A 16,899-nucleotide genomic window follows, 5' to 3' on the forward strand; every position below is an offset into this window, starting at 1 on the left:
CGTGTTTTTTTAAGACATAAAATCTAATTCGCAGCTTCTTTATCTCCATGGAGACTCGTTTCGGCCCTCAGGGAATTTCAGTATGAAATATGCCTTTAATTTCCATTCAGCGTTCCCTGTGAGTGGCAGGATGATTCATCCTCCCGCGGTCTATCAGAATCTGCTTGGTTTCTCGTCTGAGCTGCTCGTGGGCAGACATGGCTCGACCCAGCGGGATCGAAAAGAATTTAGACGGCCTTTTGTCTGTAAATTTGATCTGCGGTCACACGCTCGTCCTCTTTAGAGGCAGAACTTCTTAATTAAGGTGAATTATTATACTTACGACGCTTGCAAGGTAAACATATTTATGAGAATTGAAATAGTTCATTGGCCTTAAAGGAACGGTCGCCTTTTTTTAAAAAATAGGCTCAATCTCCAACTCCCCCAGAGTTCAAAAGTCGATTGAGAGTTATAGCTTTTGATTGCGTTCAGCCAATTATCGACAGCACTTTTAGCGTAGCTTAGCGTAAATCATCGAATCAGCTTAGACCAGAAGCATTTGTTTGAAAATGGCCAGAGTTTCGATATCGGTCCTTTTTAAAACTTGACTCTTCGGTCATTTTTAAACGAGATGCTTCTGGTCTAATCAGATTCAGTGATCTAAGGTATGCTAAAAAGTCCAGACACAGAGAATGGATTCAAAAATGGCAAAACGCAACTTTTTAACTCTGTGAGAGTTGGAGAATGAGCCTATTTTCAAAAAAAGTAGAGTGTTCCCTTAAAAGAACATTAATTCAGATGAAGACCGTTAAAAAAAAGCGTGCCAGTTGTCATTGACCTTCACATGATCTGCCGCTTTTGAGTTCTGGACACAAATCTGAGCTATAAACAAGATTCAGAAACTCTGATTAAAATATTTTGTAATACAAATTTTTCTAATGCATTTTCCTTTGTTTTGCATAGAAAAAACTGTGATTTTAGTCAATGATGTGGCATATCTAGTGAAATATGATTCATGATAGCTAATGAATCATATGTTATTTACTTGTGACCATCATTTTGTTCTGGTATATCAGAAACGAGCAAATGGAAATCACTCTTGCCTGCAGATATCACGTCTTTGTCTGAGTCAGGTGTTAAAGTAGGCCAGCCATTAATCATGTGAGGGGCATTTTAACGCGGCTGCAGGCGCTCACCTGCTCGCACGTGAGCACCAATACTCACCTCTGACCACAAGAGCCAGCAGCAGATCAAACTTCCTCTCGGACGTGTGGGCTGCATCTAAAATCCCATAACACTTCTTTGCAGCCGTTAAAAAGTGTGTACATGAATGTGTGTATGTAATGTAATCCTGATGACCTTCTGCATTTGTGATGTTGTTAGTTGTTATTATTATGTGACCTACCAGCAAGTTCTCCCAAGGCCTCATGGGATAGTACGTGTCTGACATCATAATCTGTCTGGAAATAATAGGGCTTTTTTCCTACTGCTTTATGAATGCTTTGAACATACTGCTCTGTTTACATTAGTAGAGGTATGTGCGGTTTCGCATTAAAAGGAGAGTTCACCCAAAAATGAAAATTACCCCATAATTTACTCATCTCCAAGCCATTTTTTATCCTGGCTCTTCCAAGCTTAGTAATGGCGGAGGCTCCATGAATCACATATATCCATCCTAAAACTAATCTCTGCGTCTCCGATGGGTTAACACATGTTCAAACAGAGTCAGAGGTCAGCCAAAAAGAGACTTTTTTTAATTTCTGGGGTAATTTTTGGGTGAACTATTCCTTTAAGACCTTTTTCCTTGTCTAGCTTTTCAATTAGTTTGTAACTTTTTATTGCCATTGATATGCAAAAAAAATACAGCACTTCTGGATTTATTATATTTGAATAATTTTAATCAGTTTTATACAGTTCCTGTAATCTGATCAGCAACTGAAGTAATGCCGAATTAGAAAACATTACAGTGGTTTTATTTGAACTAAGTGAGAACTATTTTTGATCCTGTGTTGTTTTAAAGGGGTCATCAGATGCTAAATTGACTTTACATGATGTTTGAACATGAATGTGTGTGTACACATCCATCCTATAATGATTAAAATCCACCCAGTGGGCTATTTCTCAGATCAGGTTGTAATGAGCTTCCTGTGTGAGTGATGTAGTTCTGCACAGGCCCCTCCCACGATAGTTGATTGACGAGACTGTCTTACCTGTGTGAGCCAACGGCTGTCCTCATTGTGTGAACTCCAGTGCAGGGGAAGACAAGAATGTCTCAGATTAAGCGTTTGAGGCATTTTGTTTTAGGATGTAATGACGAATACAGCAGTTGTCAGTGCTAGTGGCCAGTTTCGTGGTCTGGTCTTTAAGGGGCAGGGTCAGCAGAGCTCATTAGCATTTAAAGCAACATGGACTGCATTGGCTTGATGAAAACAGAGCCTTTATGAAGACCTTGAAGAATCATATCAACTTGTGTAAAATGGGCACTCGATGACCCCTTTAAGACATATGTTCCTTATGTGCGATTTTCCATTGAAAATCATTTAGATCATTCTAAGATACTGTACTTTTAAAATGAATGAATCTCTTGAATCCGGTCAATTTTGCGTTGTTTTAAAGACATACTATGCATTTTTGTGTAGCGGTGTAGAGATGAATTGGACTGATGTTTGAAATTAAACGTATTCTCATACACATTTTTCATATTTTCGTTTATCACTAATCATTGATTTTTAAAAGCATTTAAAATTAAGAGTTTAAAATTGATTTCACATAAACTGAATTTTAAGTTGAGGCCTACATGTTTCAGTCACGAACACGAGAATTTGACTCGAAACTGAATCTTATGTTGTTTCAAGTCATCGTGTTCCATGAAAATTTCTATAGAAATGAATCGAATCGGCTCAGTTACTGAATCTGGTTTGGTTTTGGTCTTGAAATCTTTTATATTAAGTGTTAAACATTAAGTGTTAAACATAACATGTAGCGTAGACTGCAGCAGAGACTGATTTAAACTGAATTGATTTCACTTGAGTTGAATCTTGTGTTTTGAGACATTATACAACCTTGAGTTCCGGTCAGGGACGGGTTCGAAATGAGTTGAATCGGTGACTTAATGAGCAGGCTAGGTTGTTGTTTTGATATTTGGACAAATTATGTTTTCCAGTACACTACGTGATAGTGATTCATGCAAAAGGGCGCAGGGACATGATGTTTGGATCATAACACATTTTGTTTTTGTGTCCCTGGCGAGGTACAGCAGAGGTTGCTTTGGGACACGCCGCCGAATGCTAAACAGTCTAAATCCTGTTTCGTCTGGAGCGACACATTCAGACGTCCACCTAATGATATAAAACGGGAAATAAACACGGGCATGGCTCCAGGAGAGGGGACCTGAAGGCGCGGGGTGCATGACATCTCGTCTGGCGTGTGTCCAGACGTCTTCGGGGAGCCGCTGAGGAAGAGGAGGAGAGGAAGAGGCGGGCGAATGTGACATTGTGAGATGATGCCACCCTCCGGGGGCGTCACATGAATGCGGTGGCATGACTGACGCTGGCATGGGTTTGCGGTCTGTGTATGTGCCCGGCTCCTTCATTTAATTTATTTATTTATGCATTAAAAACACGTGCCAGAGCCGCAGTCTCACCCCCGGAGGAACGTTATATCGCTCAGAGCTTTCGCTTTTAGAGTTCAAGAGTTCTCAGGGAGGTTTCGTTCAAATATCAACCTTGTCTCGGTTCCAAATGATTTTTATTCATTCCGAAAACTGAAAGTCGTATAGATCGCTTGGTCTTTAGTGAGAATTCGATTTAATGAGAAATGTTTGGGTATCGTAGATAATTTTTCAGCATGCTGAACACAACAGCAACACATTGGTTACAGTGTATAGATACTCTGTGTTTAATGGGAAAACCAGTTATATATTTTATAACATAGTTGAGAATCATCTTTAAACTAAATTTGGCCTAAAATCCCTGAAACCTAAAAATGTCCTCTACAGAGGACATAGAATAAGATATGAGTGAAATAGAATTTTTCAAAAACGTTATTTCCCTTTTTTGTGCTCCAAACAATGTAATGACATGTTTGTTATTGTAGTTATACATTTCTGTTTAGCTTTCTTTGCTGTTCAGTTTTAGTATTTCATCTTTAATTTATTCATACATATTATTATCAATGATATTGACTTATTTGATTAGGTTTAATTTCAGCTTCATATATTTTAACCTGTCTGTTTTGCTTTAATTAATCTGCATTTCAGTTTTAGTACTTTATTTTGCTTATTATTATTATTTATATGAACTTATTTTTGAATAGCTTCAATAGGATTTAGTGTTTCTTTCTGTCTGGTCTCCATTCATTCTTGTCTTTGTGTTGTGGACCATTAATCAGAATAAATTAAATTTTAATTTTTCAGTCAATATTTTTTTTTTCCCCCCCAAAACATTTCCAGTAGCCAAAAGCCTCATATTCATTTGCATCCAATTAAAAATTGCATCTTTCCTGATTAAGGTCCATTAATTTGTAAGGGGTTTTTTTCATTCATATAGGACACCTCTTTAATTTTCAGATGCATGGATGTGTGACAAAAGCCTCAAACGTTTGATTTGGTTTAATCGGCCTTCACCAGAACCTTAAAGAGAAACATCATGCTGAAGAGTTGCTCCACGAACACCTCAAGTATGTGTGTGTGTGTGTGAGAGAGAGAGCATTTGAACAGAAGGATATTGATTATATTCTAGTCCTCCAGGGCACAAACGCACTGGCGTATGGAGAGAAGAATGACACCACTTATTCCCTATACATTCCTCTTTTTTTCCTGCCTCACACACTTTTTCTTTCCCTGGAGAGAAGCCATCACTCATTACTGTCAGCAGCAAAGTCCCACCAGCGCAGCCATCATCATCACCATCTCATTCTTTCCTGTCGAGCCAGTCGCCCCGCGGCACCCTGGGATAGGTACTGGACGACTGATGAGCGCTTTTACAGGTGATCAGAATCCTTAGCGTAAAGTCCACTCCACTGTGCTTTACAAATAAGATGTATTATTATTATTATTCCAGTCAAGAAACGCTCACTTTTAGGCCTGCAATTCAAAAGGAGAAAACATGTGTTGCATTTTCTGTATTAAGCACCAGGGGTGCTATATCTGGCATTAGTGTGAATCGTCTTATTCTACAGTCATTTAATCTGAAAGAAAAAAGAAACATTGAGCAAGAGTTTGTAGAGAATCTTAGTGGGAAAGTTAGCTAAACATGCTTATAGAGGTTACTTAAATCAATAAAATCAGTTTTAATGTCACAGCAAAGAAAACTCCATCGCCCCCTTCTGCTTGTTACACCACAGTTGAGCAAGAACCGACTGGCCTTAAAGTCCGTCATAAAAATTAATATGAATTTTATACTTTTATTTAAGGTGCAGTAGGAGATCTGGTAAATGCTAAATTTAGCCTGACAGCTTTGAAAACGGATGCCCCTCCCTAATGCAAATTGCCGTCCGAAGCCACGCCTCCTGAAGTCATGGAGGTCCAAAATAAACGGGGGAACTGGTGTCCTCGTCGTGATGCAGACACACACACACACACAGCCTGGTAAAGGGCGGCGAAGAAGGGACGTGGTGATGATGACAATCAAGGGCCTATCAGAGTTTTAGTGTGGAATATTTTGATTGGACAAATTTTTTTATGTCCTACTTCTTACCCAGAATATAAAAGTACATATAAATACATTTACATCACTTACTTTGTGAAGAGACTTTCAACCAGCACAATCAAAAATGTTTCTGAAGACAATCACCTATTACACCTTTAAGGCCTGTTCACGCGATAATTGATAACGATATAAATACCCCCCTTATTTTTCACCTAATTGCGAGCCGCCATTTTTGAGCTATAATGTGTCAGATACAGTATCTGGTAGAGCACTTCCACTAATAGAAGTATTTTAATTCCGTTGTTATGCCTTCACTGTGTAGATTTGACTAATATGGACCACAGACAGACTTGCGTTCTTTGTGCAGTTAGGGGGTGTCATAACAGCTCGTTTCAAGGCTAAAAAATACCTGCAGATATTTGTTTTGACCATAATTCATGTGTGTGCTTTGGTTAAAAGCACCGAAATTGCCATGCGTTTGCTGCTTCCTCTTGGATCCACGGAAAATCATATTCCCAGAGAAACAATGCTCCGACATCTCATCGGGATATATCCACAAACAGGTATGTTTACATTGTAATTTTCCTACTTTAGAGTTAAACCTGTGTTAAATTCTTTTTGCTGCTGAACACAAAGAATGCTTAACCAAGCAAATCGCTGTGCAGGTAACTGATATGCCTCAGTGCTTTTATAATTCGGCATCAAAGACCCGTTTTCTGGCAAAAAAAACGCTGAAATATTTTCAAATGTCCTCAAGTTGTCAGGCTAAGTGTTCTGTGTGTGCTCCCACTGCCAGCTAGTGAAATGGACGTTTAACACGTTACTTCCGCGTTATAAAATAAAACGGATAGTTCTAAAAATTCTCATTATTAAAGAATAGAAGAGTTAAAAAGATTTAAAGTGGCTCGTTCGCTGGTGTGGATGCTAATATCATTGTTTTTATAGATATGGTTCTTGGTGTGAACAGGGCTTTAAGACAAAAAAAGTTCGTTTAAAATTAACTTATAGTGCGACAACACAGTTTAAAAGTGATGAGTTTTTAATTGTGATCTTGGAGACGAAAGATCAGAGTTAAGTTAAGTGGGAGTTTGTGATGTCAGGGGTTGATGGATGAAAATGGCCTGCCACCCCGTAGAAGACATTCAGACAGACAGAATTAAGGCCAGAGGATCCAGTCCAGAAAATATAGGAGTGTGAGACGAGAGCTGAGATTTATCCGTTTGATTATATATTGTGACTAATGTTTCGCATTTAATATATTAAATGTCTAGTTATCAGTTCAACTATACGTGTACGGTGTATCCTTATAAGTGATGCATTTTTAGAACATTCTAAATGCAGGGTTTCCGAAACTGGGTTTTATAAAAATATGCTATAGACATTATGTGCTCAAAAGAAATAAATGCACAAAAATAAATAAAGTAAACAATACACAGATTTTGCCAGTTCCAAGTAATTGAAATTGGCGGTGCTCTGCAGAGCTGTTAACTTTTCTTTTTTTTTTTGTTTAGCTTCTATGATTCCACGGAGTCATATTAAACATACAATAGATATTCCAGCTTTTTCTTCCTGTAATTTTTGGGTCCAGTTTCCACGTCCAGCTCCTACCTAGCACAAACTGCTTGTTTTGAGGCTTGATATTGAAAATCGGTGCGTCTTACCATATTATTTAATGTATCATCTTACTTATGAAGACGTGTCAGTTTGACATTGACTTAACAATGGATTTTAGATACACAACCTAAAAACAAAATATCAACGTCAGCTGATGTCGGTATTGGACATCAATTTAATATTGACATTAGATGTTGAATTTACATTGAATTTTGGTCTTCTGCCCAAATTTAGGTTGCTGGGGATAAATGCACAATTAGCAATTAGCTTCTATTGGTCGCTAAAGCGCCCGCCATATTGGAACAGTAAAAGTACGCCCATGCAAACTCGAGAGCAAGTTGCCTGTAAGACACTATTTTCACACATACAAATAAATATCTATAGTTTGTCTGAAATAGACAGAGATTTATAATAATTGCTAAACTAACACAAAACGGCAAGACGAAGCCATTAGCTAACAAATTTAAGTTTGTACAGTTAAAAAAAAACAAGTGTAATATTTTTGTATACGTTATAATAATTTTAAAACATTTATATTTGTCATGTGTATGCTAGCAATCAGTGTGCAGCAGAAATAGCTTTTTGGTTGGACTTGAAAGGTGCACGGTCGCTTAAATTTTCTTCTGTAACCAAAGTCAGCAATTCAGAAATTCATTCAAATTTGAAAAGTAGTTTATTGAAATCCACCCCTCAGGTGGCCTAATCATCTCTAAAATCAACAAAATAGACCAGTCTAAACTGTTTGGCCAGGCCGGGGACCGTAAAACCACATGGGGTCCACAAAGACGTGTTCAACATTCAACGAATTCCCCCTTAAGATGTGATGCACCTCACAAACTTTAACACGTCTAACCACACGTCTATCCTCCACGGCTCTGGTACCATGTAAACAACCCCCTTGTGATTTGGAGAACTCTTCTCTGCTGCCGTGCGTCCGCGAACGGTCCGCTTGTCGTGCCATCTGAGGTGAGACTGCAGTCGCACCGACTGGAGAGTGAAAGCAGAACACACGGAATCCGTTCTGTCACAGCGCGGGACAAACAGCAGAACGCGTGGCGCTTCTGTCTGCTCTCACCTGTCAACCGACTCACGGGTTATTACGGGACGCAGCTCTCAAATCCACACACACACACACACACACACACACCCGCGCTGGAACAAACAACTAGCTCGCGAACCAACTAACCACGCTAGCTCTAATTTTAACCGAAAGCATTAGATGTGGAGTGAGTCAGCGCTGAGTAGGAAGTGCTACAGCCACAGAGTTAACAGCAGGAGAGGCCTGGAAATATCAACCGATTTTTCGCTCATTGATTTATAATTAAACCAGTCTTGCGAGGATTCGGTTTCGAGATACAGTAAATGTGTAAATGCACAGAAGCTGCTGAGAGGAAAAAAAAAAAAAAAAGCTGTTATTTTCTCACTATCTGACTCATTCCAGTAGTGTGTTATTATCAAGCTGTGTTGAGAAATAATAATAACCTCGTTCAGTTCATGTTTACGCTGAAGATAATGACCGCCAGCGTCCCAAATGCTGCGCAGAGCGTGTAAATAATGACACGCGCTTTCAAACTACCCATTGAGACGGTGTTTGTGTTTATTGTGTGTTTTGCATGTGATTTGCATTTAATTTTTAAGTTGTGGTGCTTTTCATCGACTCTGGGGCCAATCTGGGGCCAAATTTACTTCTCTGTTGTCATTATGTGAACGTGTATGAGCTTGTTTACTCAGCTGACAGAATACGCTTTGCCACGGTTTTGAACAGCCTTCTTCCAGTAACACTAATAGAATGTTTCTTCAAAGTTATCTGGTCTTTAATAGTGTTGTCAAAACATTAGCATAAATACATATTTTAAAGAATGGAATGTAAAATTGACTTACTGTTCCAAAACATTCAGACAACATTCGGAGAACATTAAAACCCCTTTTAGTTCATATGATTCTTAATGAAAAGTCTTTTGCATAATTTGGTTACAAATTCTCAATGGCAGCGTAAAAAACGCCGCCTTTATCCTGTCAAAATCAGCTTCGTTTTCATCAAGCCAATTTAGTACATGTTGCTTTAAATGCTAATGAGCTTTTTTGACCCGCCTCTCTCTTCCACGGATTGACTAGTGACTGTAAACTTTACCCGTGAAACTGACTAACTAGCACCTTATTAGGAAAGGTGATTTGAAAAGATTTATAAATGCCCTCATACCCACTTATTTTTTAGATGAAGCTGGATCACGAATGATTTAAGCGAGCATAGACGCATTTATGTAGATCCGGGATTGGTACATTCCCCTCAAAATAAAAATATTGTTAATCCTTTGAGTTTTCAGCAGCTCAGATTTTCGAGGGTAAATCCACCAGAGTCGACATAATGACAGACTGATGACAGCTCACTCAGGGCGGGCCTAAAGTAAGACGGCCTTGTCAATCAACCATTGTGGGAGGGGCTAGTGCAGAACTGCTGTAAGTTATTCTGACAGGGCTCTCCATTTATACATTGTCCACACAATTCATAAATCGAGGGAACGAATTGGTAAATCGAACATATGATTTAGCAAATCAAGGAAATTAGTTAGAGAACTGAGGGAACGAACTAGCAAATCTAGTGTGCAATTTAGCAAATATGATTTAGAAAAAGGAGGGAAAAATATATTTTTTTCTTACTTATTGTTCCAAAATGTTCAAAGCATGTTTCTAAAATGATAAAATTACCAGGATTCTTAATGGTCAGTATGCATTTAGGTAACATCTTAATAGCTTAATAGCGTGATTGTCAAAACACTTATTAGCTAGAACCCATGGAACCCCGCACATGACATGCAGGAAAACAATAGTAGGCTTAATTGTGTGCACTATGTAGTGTTTCATTCCCTCAGTTTGGTAATTTGTGCATACAATATATAAATTGAGGGAACGAATTGATAAATAATGCGCACAATTTAGAAAATTGGGAAAGCAAATTTGCAAATCGAGAGTGCAACAGGAGAAAAAAATGAGCAAATGAAGGAAATTAATCAGCAAATATTAAGGAACTATTCTTATTGTAAATAGTGCACACTTTTGCCTTTCTTGCATGTCATGTGTGGAGCATACATACTGTACATTAGACCATCATGATGCCGTACTGCATAGCAACACCCTAGCAACTTCATTGCAATGCAATTTTTCCATGTGCAGAAAATGTCTTTTTTTTTGATGCGATGTTTGTCTTTGGCTGATTTCTGACTCACTCTGTCCAGCCATGCGGACAAACACTTGACACAAACAGCCATTAAAATTCATTGTATTCTCTCTCTGGCTGCACGCACGTCTCACATTCGGTGATCTTTATGGAGTCAGATAGACGCTTTCATGGAGTGAGTGTTTGAGAGGATAACCGCACCGATTTAAGAGACTAGAAAAAAATAACTGCATATTTATGCATAGTACACATGCAAACACGTCATCACAGAAGTAACAAAATCATCCAAAAAGTCAGAGAAAACATAAAGGGAAAGTGATGCAATGCACATCCCAGTATACTTAAACTAACATTTCAATAGAAGTTTTAATCGTTTTTTCTTTAATGATCATACAAGCTTTGTTAAGATTTCACAACTTGAAATGTATTTTTTTCTCTTACCCGTTTGTCTCTGCAGGACTGAAATAAATGTGAGATGTGCGACAGTTTAACATCAGCAGGTCTGTTCATCTGACAAAAACAGCCCATTAAACAAATCCATCACTATCCAGTCTTATCTAGAAAGAAAGAAAGGCATTCCTCTGAGATATATAGTGCAGGGACGCACACACACACACACACACATCATCTGGAGCCCATTTCAAATGTTTGAATTGGAATGTTAGTGTTTTGGTTTTGTTTTTTTTCTAAAGCAAGCATTGCTATTAGAATCCCAGTGAAAGTTTATCTTCAGTGTGTTTGTCTGGTGGAAAATTAAACGGGAGAAAAAAATCCTGCAGATTTACTGGTGGGGCACAAGCCTCAATCTATAGACCAGAAGATCACACAGATGTGAGGGTGGACTCTCTTCATACGAGGCTGTAAGAAAACAACCCAGAAACCACATAGTGGCGTACTAAAAATACTCCGAAAACCCTGGCAACTGCATAGCAACATGCTACAAAGCACCCAAAACCTCAGAAACCAGATACTGACATATTTAAACCCTTTCAGAAGACCTTAGCAACAGCATAGCAATATGTAAACATCCTGGCGACTTGCTACTAAGCAGCCAGAACACCTTAGCAACCACACATAGTGACAAATTAAAAAACGGAATGCCTTAGCTATCACATAGCAACACCCTAGTAACTACATGCAGATTAATTAAGCCGTGTGCGCACTGAACAGTCGTTGCTTGTCGGCCTGTACGAACATGATGATCGTGTCACAATGTGGGACCGTAGTTGTCATTAATGTCAGACTGTTTGACAGTCAAGGCTTTACATTATCAACCCATACACATTTCCATGTGCGCCATATGCATCGGTCCGTGGGCGAGACGTCTGAGACTAGGAGCAACGCACTATAAGTACATTTCATAATCAGACTACTTTTTTCAAGTTACTAAGGAAAAGCATTATTTTTTTAATTTAGAAGAAAATATCAGGGTTTACTGTCCCCATGTTGGGAGAAATTGGAAGTACGAAGTTCATCTTACTCACAAAAAACAGATTAATTGTTCACAAAAATGACCTTTATATATTTAATCCCATTTTATTACACATAATAACCATAATAATAAGCTAAAAATATTAAAATAAACAAGCAAGCCCTGTCCAAACGCAGACGTAATGCAACTACTTTTCATAAAAAGTAGCGTGATTAGTTACTTTTTCAGGGAGTAAAGCAATGCGTTACTTTTAAAAGTAACTTTCTCCAACACTGCATACAAATGCCCTACAAAGCATCAATATGCTAAAAACAACTATAGCTTTTTAGCAACCACGTGGCAACTACATACAAATGCGCCAGAAACCGAATAGTGACATTGAAAAAAACAGCCAGAACACCTTAGCAACTGCATAGGAACATGCTACAACCCCACAGTCTGTGTGTGTGTGTGTGTGTGTGTGTGTGTGTGTGTGTGTGTGTGTGTGCGTGCATATGCATATGCATATGCATATGCATATGTTCTCGTTCTCTGTGTCCGTCAGGGTTTCGGTGTCCAGCACATGTCAGTAGACTCGTGAATGTCTCGACCCCGCCGCTTCTGCTAATGAAATCTGTCATCTCCGAATCCTCCTCTCACTCCAGTCTATTCCTGTGTGTGTGTTTGTTGAGTCTGTCGGTGGGATTTTCTGCTGTTTATGTAACGTTGAGTTGTTGGTTATTTCCAGACATTCCCGAGTTCCTCTCTCCCGTGTCAGATGATAACGCTAGCTAACATAGCGTCGCATATAAGCACAATGGGACACATCGAGTGAGATCTGAGCGCGAGGCATTCTGGCTGTACAGGACGAGACAGGAGACAAATCTGAGACAGACGTGAAGAGGAGGATGAAGACTTCTCGGGAGAGGCTGGTAAATAGATCAAGTGAAATGGAGAGAGTTTAATATGATGTAAAGAAGCCACGACCTCGTCTGCTTCACACTGTGTGTAGAGGTGTGAATATAAAAAAAACTGATTCATACAGGATTCACCGATGCAGTAACAACCGATTATGAAAATTGTGTTTATTATTCATCAGTGCATCATAATGTCAGATTTTAGCAGTACAAATCAGGATTTAAATATTTACGTTATCCTAAAGAGAGATCCACCAATCAGAGAAGTTGGATGAAGCAATGCAAAGAACTTGATTCTAAACACCGTCAAACTCATATTTTTATTAATATACACTACTGTTTAAAACTTTGGGTCTTGATTTTATGTTTTTGAAATGTTTTGTCACGAAGGATGCATTTATTTGATTGAAAATACAGTAAAAAAGTATTATAATGTAATATTATTACAATCTCAAATAGCTGTTTCTATTTGAATATATTTAAAATTGTATTCCCGTGATGCAAAGCTGAATTTCCAGCATCATCCTTCAGAAATCGTTCTAATATGCTGATTTGTCTCATAAAAAGTTTTTGTATCAGTATTAAATCAGTTGCTTGTATCAGTCACTGCTTAATATTTTCGCATAAACCATAATATTTGTGATTTCTCAGGATTCAGCGATGAAATCGTACATGCTAGAAATGTATTTACTCTCACTTAAGATCAATTTAATAAATCTTAACTGAATAAAAGCATTAATTCAAAAAACTTACTGACCCCAAATGTTTCCATCTGTATCGTATTTTAAATTTCTGTACCTTTAATTGAATTAAAATTCAATATATTGTATTGATGGTGTTGATCTGATTGCGTCATTCCGACTGCTTCATGGGATAAGTAGCTTCAGATTGTCACATACATTTCGGATCAAATGTTGTGATTCATCTGAGAGCTGCTTGGAACAGTTCTTGGCTCACAACTCTATAATGAATCATTTTTCTGAAATCCCTATGGAGAAAATGAATGAGAAAAAATACTTCCAGAACCGAGGCTGCTGTAAAAGTGGGCGGTCGATGTTGAGCTGTATTGTGCATGGGAGGAGAGAGAGGGAGATATTCCTTACCCTGCCTGGATTGTGTCTGTTTATTTAACAGAGTTATATAAATGAAGCCCTGCTCTCTGCCAGCGCTGGTCCACAGCGATCACATTCTTTATTTCCTGATGATTTTATACCAGGCTGAGATCAGTGTGCTGCAGCCGTGAAATCAGGCCCGTGTCAGACAGTGCGAGACCATTCTGCGGAGAAATACGCACGTATTCTAAACTACATTTTAATATTTCATGACAAAAACGCATGCCCTTTTTAGTGCATTGCCGGGTGGTTGCTACGGCTCGGGTCCCTTCTTAAATGTAAGTCTGTGGTTTGTTTGAAGCTCAGGCAGCTGACTAGTTTCTTTGCTGCCCTGTCAGGCAACGACCTGAAAATGCTTTCAAATAGATTTATGATCCACGGGCTAATGATGAACAACAGAAAAACGGAAAGAGACGGATAAAAACGTACATTTACACAACATTTCGTTTATTCATTCATTCATTTTAGCTGAACTGTCGTTGAACGGAAAGCACAGGATTCTGGGATATCATACCGAACTGGCAGGAAACCTTCTGGAAAACATTCTCCTAGCAACACTAATAGATTTTTCAAAGTTATCTAGTTATCTTTAATAATGTTCCCAACACATTTGCACGAAAAACGTTAACGTATTATTTATGCATTTTTGTTTTTTCTCGAAACATTTTAGGGTGCATTTACAAGATACCGTCTTCCAACTAAAAACTGAAAACGTTTTATGTTTTTGGCCATTAATATCGCCAATTACTGGCCTGGCATCTGTTTTTAGTCATTTTCACAGATTCCCGTGAATTGGAATCATTTGACAGCGTCGTCATCTGTACAAGAAGCGACAAAAAAACCCCAAAAACAAAAACGTGTTCCTTCTTTAGCACAGTCATGCAAACGTACCCTCAGTTGGACGGTTGTCTAACATTTTTTGACTACTATCCGTAAACTAATCATACAGTTTGCAAAATTATAAAACGTAATCTCTTCTCAAAAGTAGGAGACCTCTTAAAATGCTTATTTTTTATTATTGTCTATAGCAAGTGAGAATAAGTCTAATCACCACACTTCTCAAGCAGTTTAGAGGTTATTTTAAGCCTTATTCTAAATATTTTTCACAAATATACCGTATCAGCAAACCATAGTCTAAATCCAAACCATCATCTTGTAGCTTCCTAAATTGTACATTCTAGCCATCAGCTGACGCTAAAGCACTTTTCATAAGCCGATCTAACTACGTGAGTCTGTTAAATGTAAATATAATCTGACGTGATCTATTTTAGGTGCCTAACTCCTTCCATGGCGCACCTCTACGTAAATATTAGTTTCACCCCGCGCGCGCGTCTCTGTCACGAGCGCTTTCGTAAACTCATAACCTCACGCGGTGACCCAGCCACAAACGGCAGCGGGACGCTAACTTCACGAAACCTCGAAAAGACCCAGAGCTTTGACGTGATGAATCGCGGATCTCCGTTAGAGAGCCTCGTGTGGCTGCCATCCAACGCGTCAGCGGGCCCGTGGCGGGAAGACTTATCTCCCATTACCCCGCGTCTCCCCTGCCGAGAACACGCTCCTGTCATCAGCGGGAACGTAGGAGGAAGATTGCGCGTCGCCTCTTGTAATGGAGCGCCGTTGTCCTCAAGTGCGACTTCACGTCTTTCGCGGTTAATTACATGCAGATCCCGCGGCGCGAGAGAAGCGAGGGGAAAGAATGGTATCTTTTCCTTAACATACATGTGCGAAATTCTATTGCCAGGCCAGATACTAATGAGGGTGCACAAAGAGATGTCGTTTGGTGGTCTAAAAATACTCCCTTGCGTTTCTTTTCTCTTTCTCACTTGCTTCCCGTGCATGTCCACTCTATCTCTACAATCATAACGGCCCTCCAGGTGGAATTTCATAAAGGCGAGCGACTTAGTTTGTCAGCGAGTGGATTAGAGGTAGATTGAATTGGACAGCGCAAGAACAGAAAAATGGGTCAGTGTTGTGGTGGGGGAGGCAGGAAGGTTCCCGGTGGCAAAACGGGCCCTTTAGAGGAAAAGTGTCAGTTGCAAAGCAATTATAATCTCCTTAGCCCACCGCAATTACAGCTACGTTCTTCCCCTTCCAGCGGATGCAAATACCACCGGAGGATATTTATGCTGAGCTGTGGCAGGGAGATTTTTGCACTTTCGGCGAAGCGTTGCTGTGTAAGACGCTTACACGAGGCGACAAAGTCTTCCTAGAGCACGTTAACCTGGTCATCTAATGCAGACTGGCATGTTTTCAGGCTGAAAGCGTGACAGCTTTTTTCCCAAATGTTTCCACTTTATTTTAAGGTAAATAATGGAGCCAGTTAGAACCACAAAATGTGGCCGATCGAGTACCTTTTAAGGGTGTTTTGTTGATTTTTTTCATTTGTAAACTCCCACTGTTAGGATTGGCTAACAGTTATTGTTGACACCCTACGTCTTTCACAAATCACGGCTGTGATTTAGGTTAAAAATGCATAAATACTCAGTACCAATTGGTTAGTTCACCCAAAAGTGAAAACTAGGCTTTGTTTTACCCAGCTTTGAAGCATCCTAGATGTATGACTTCCTTATGCCAGATGAATTCAATTGGAGGTATATTAAAAACTGTTCAGACCCCTCCAAGCCTTTCCATGGGAATAAACGGGTGTATGGTGTTTAAAGTTCGGAAGACGTTATATAAAATATGTGCATCCATAATAAAATGTCCGTCACACAGGGGTTGAATAAAGGCCTCCTGTACTGTTTTTGTATATAGTTATATATACATTTATTTATGTGTTTCTACATTTACTTCTGTATGCATTTCTGTATTTCTGTGTCCATATGTTAATAAGGTAGGCGGTCCTAACTTCTCAAGATGCACTGAAAATCATCCGCGTCTTGAAAAAACACTGTCAAGAATTAATTTTTCTTGTTTTGTGTGTCTTTTTATGCTCTATGGGTGCTGGGAACAGTCCAATACGACTTAAATCCCCTGACACAAGGGTGTAATAACACCGATCCTACACCTATCCCTTACAGGAAACTTTGTGCTGTTTCAG

Source organism: Puntigrus tetrazona, chromosome 14 (genome assembly GCF_018831695.1).
Source record: "Puntigrus tetrazona isolate hp1 chromosome 14, ASM1883169v1, whole genome shotgun sequence".
Taxonomy (NCBI): domain Eukaryota; kingdom Metazoa; phylum Chordata; class Actinopteri; order Cypriniformes; family Cyprinidae; genus Puntigrus; species Puntigrus tetrazona.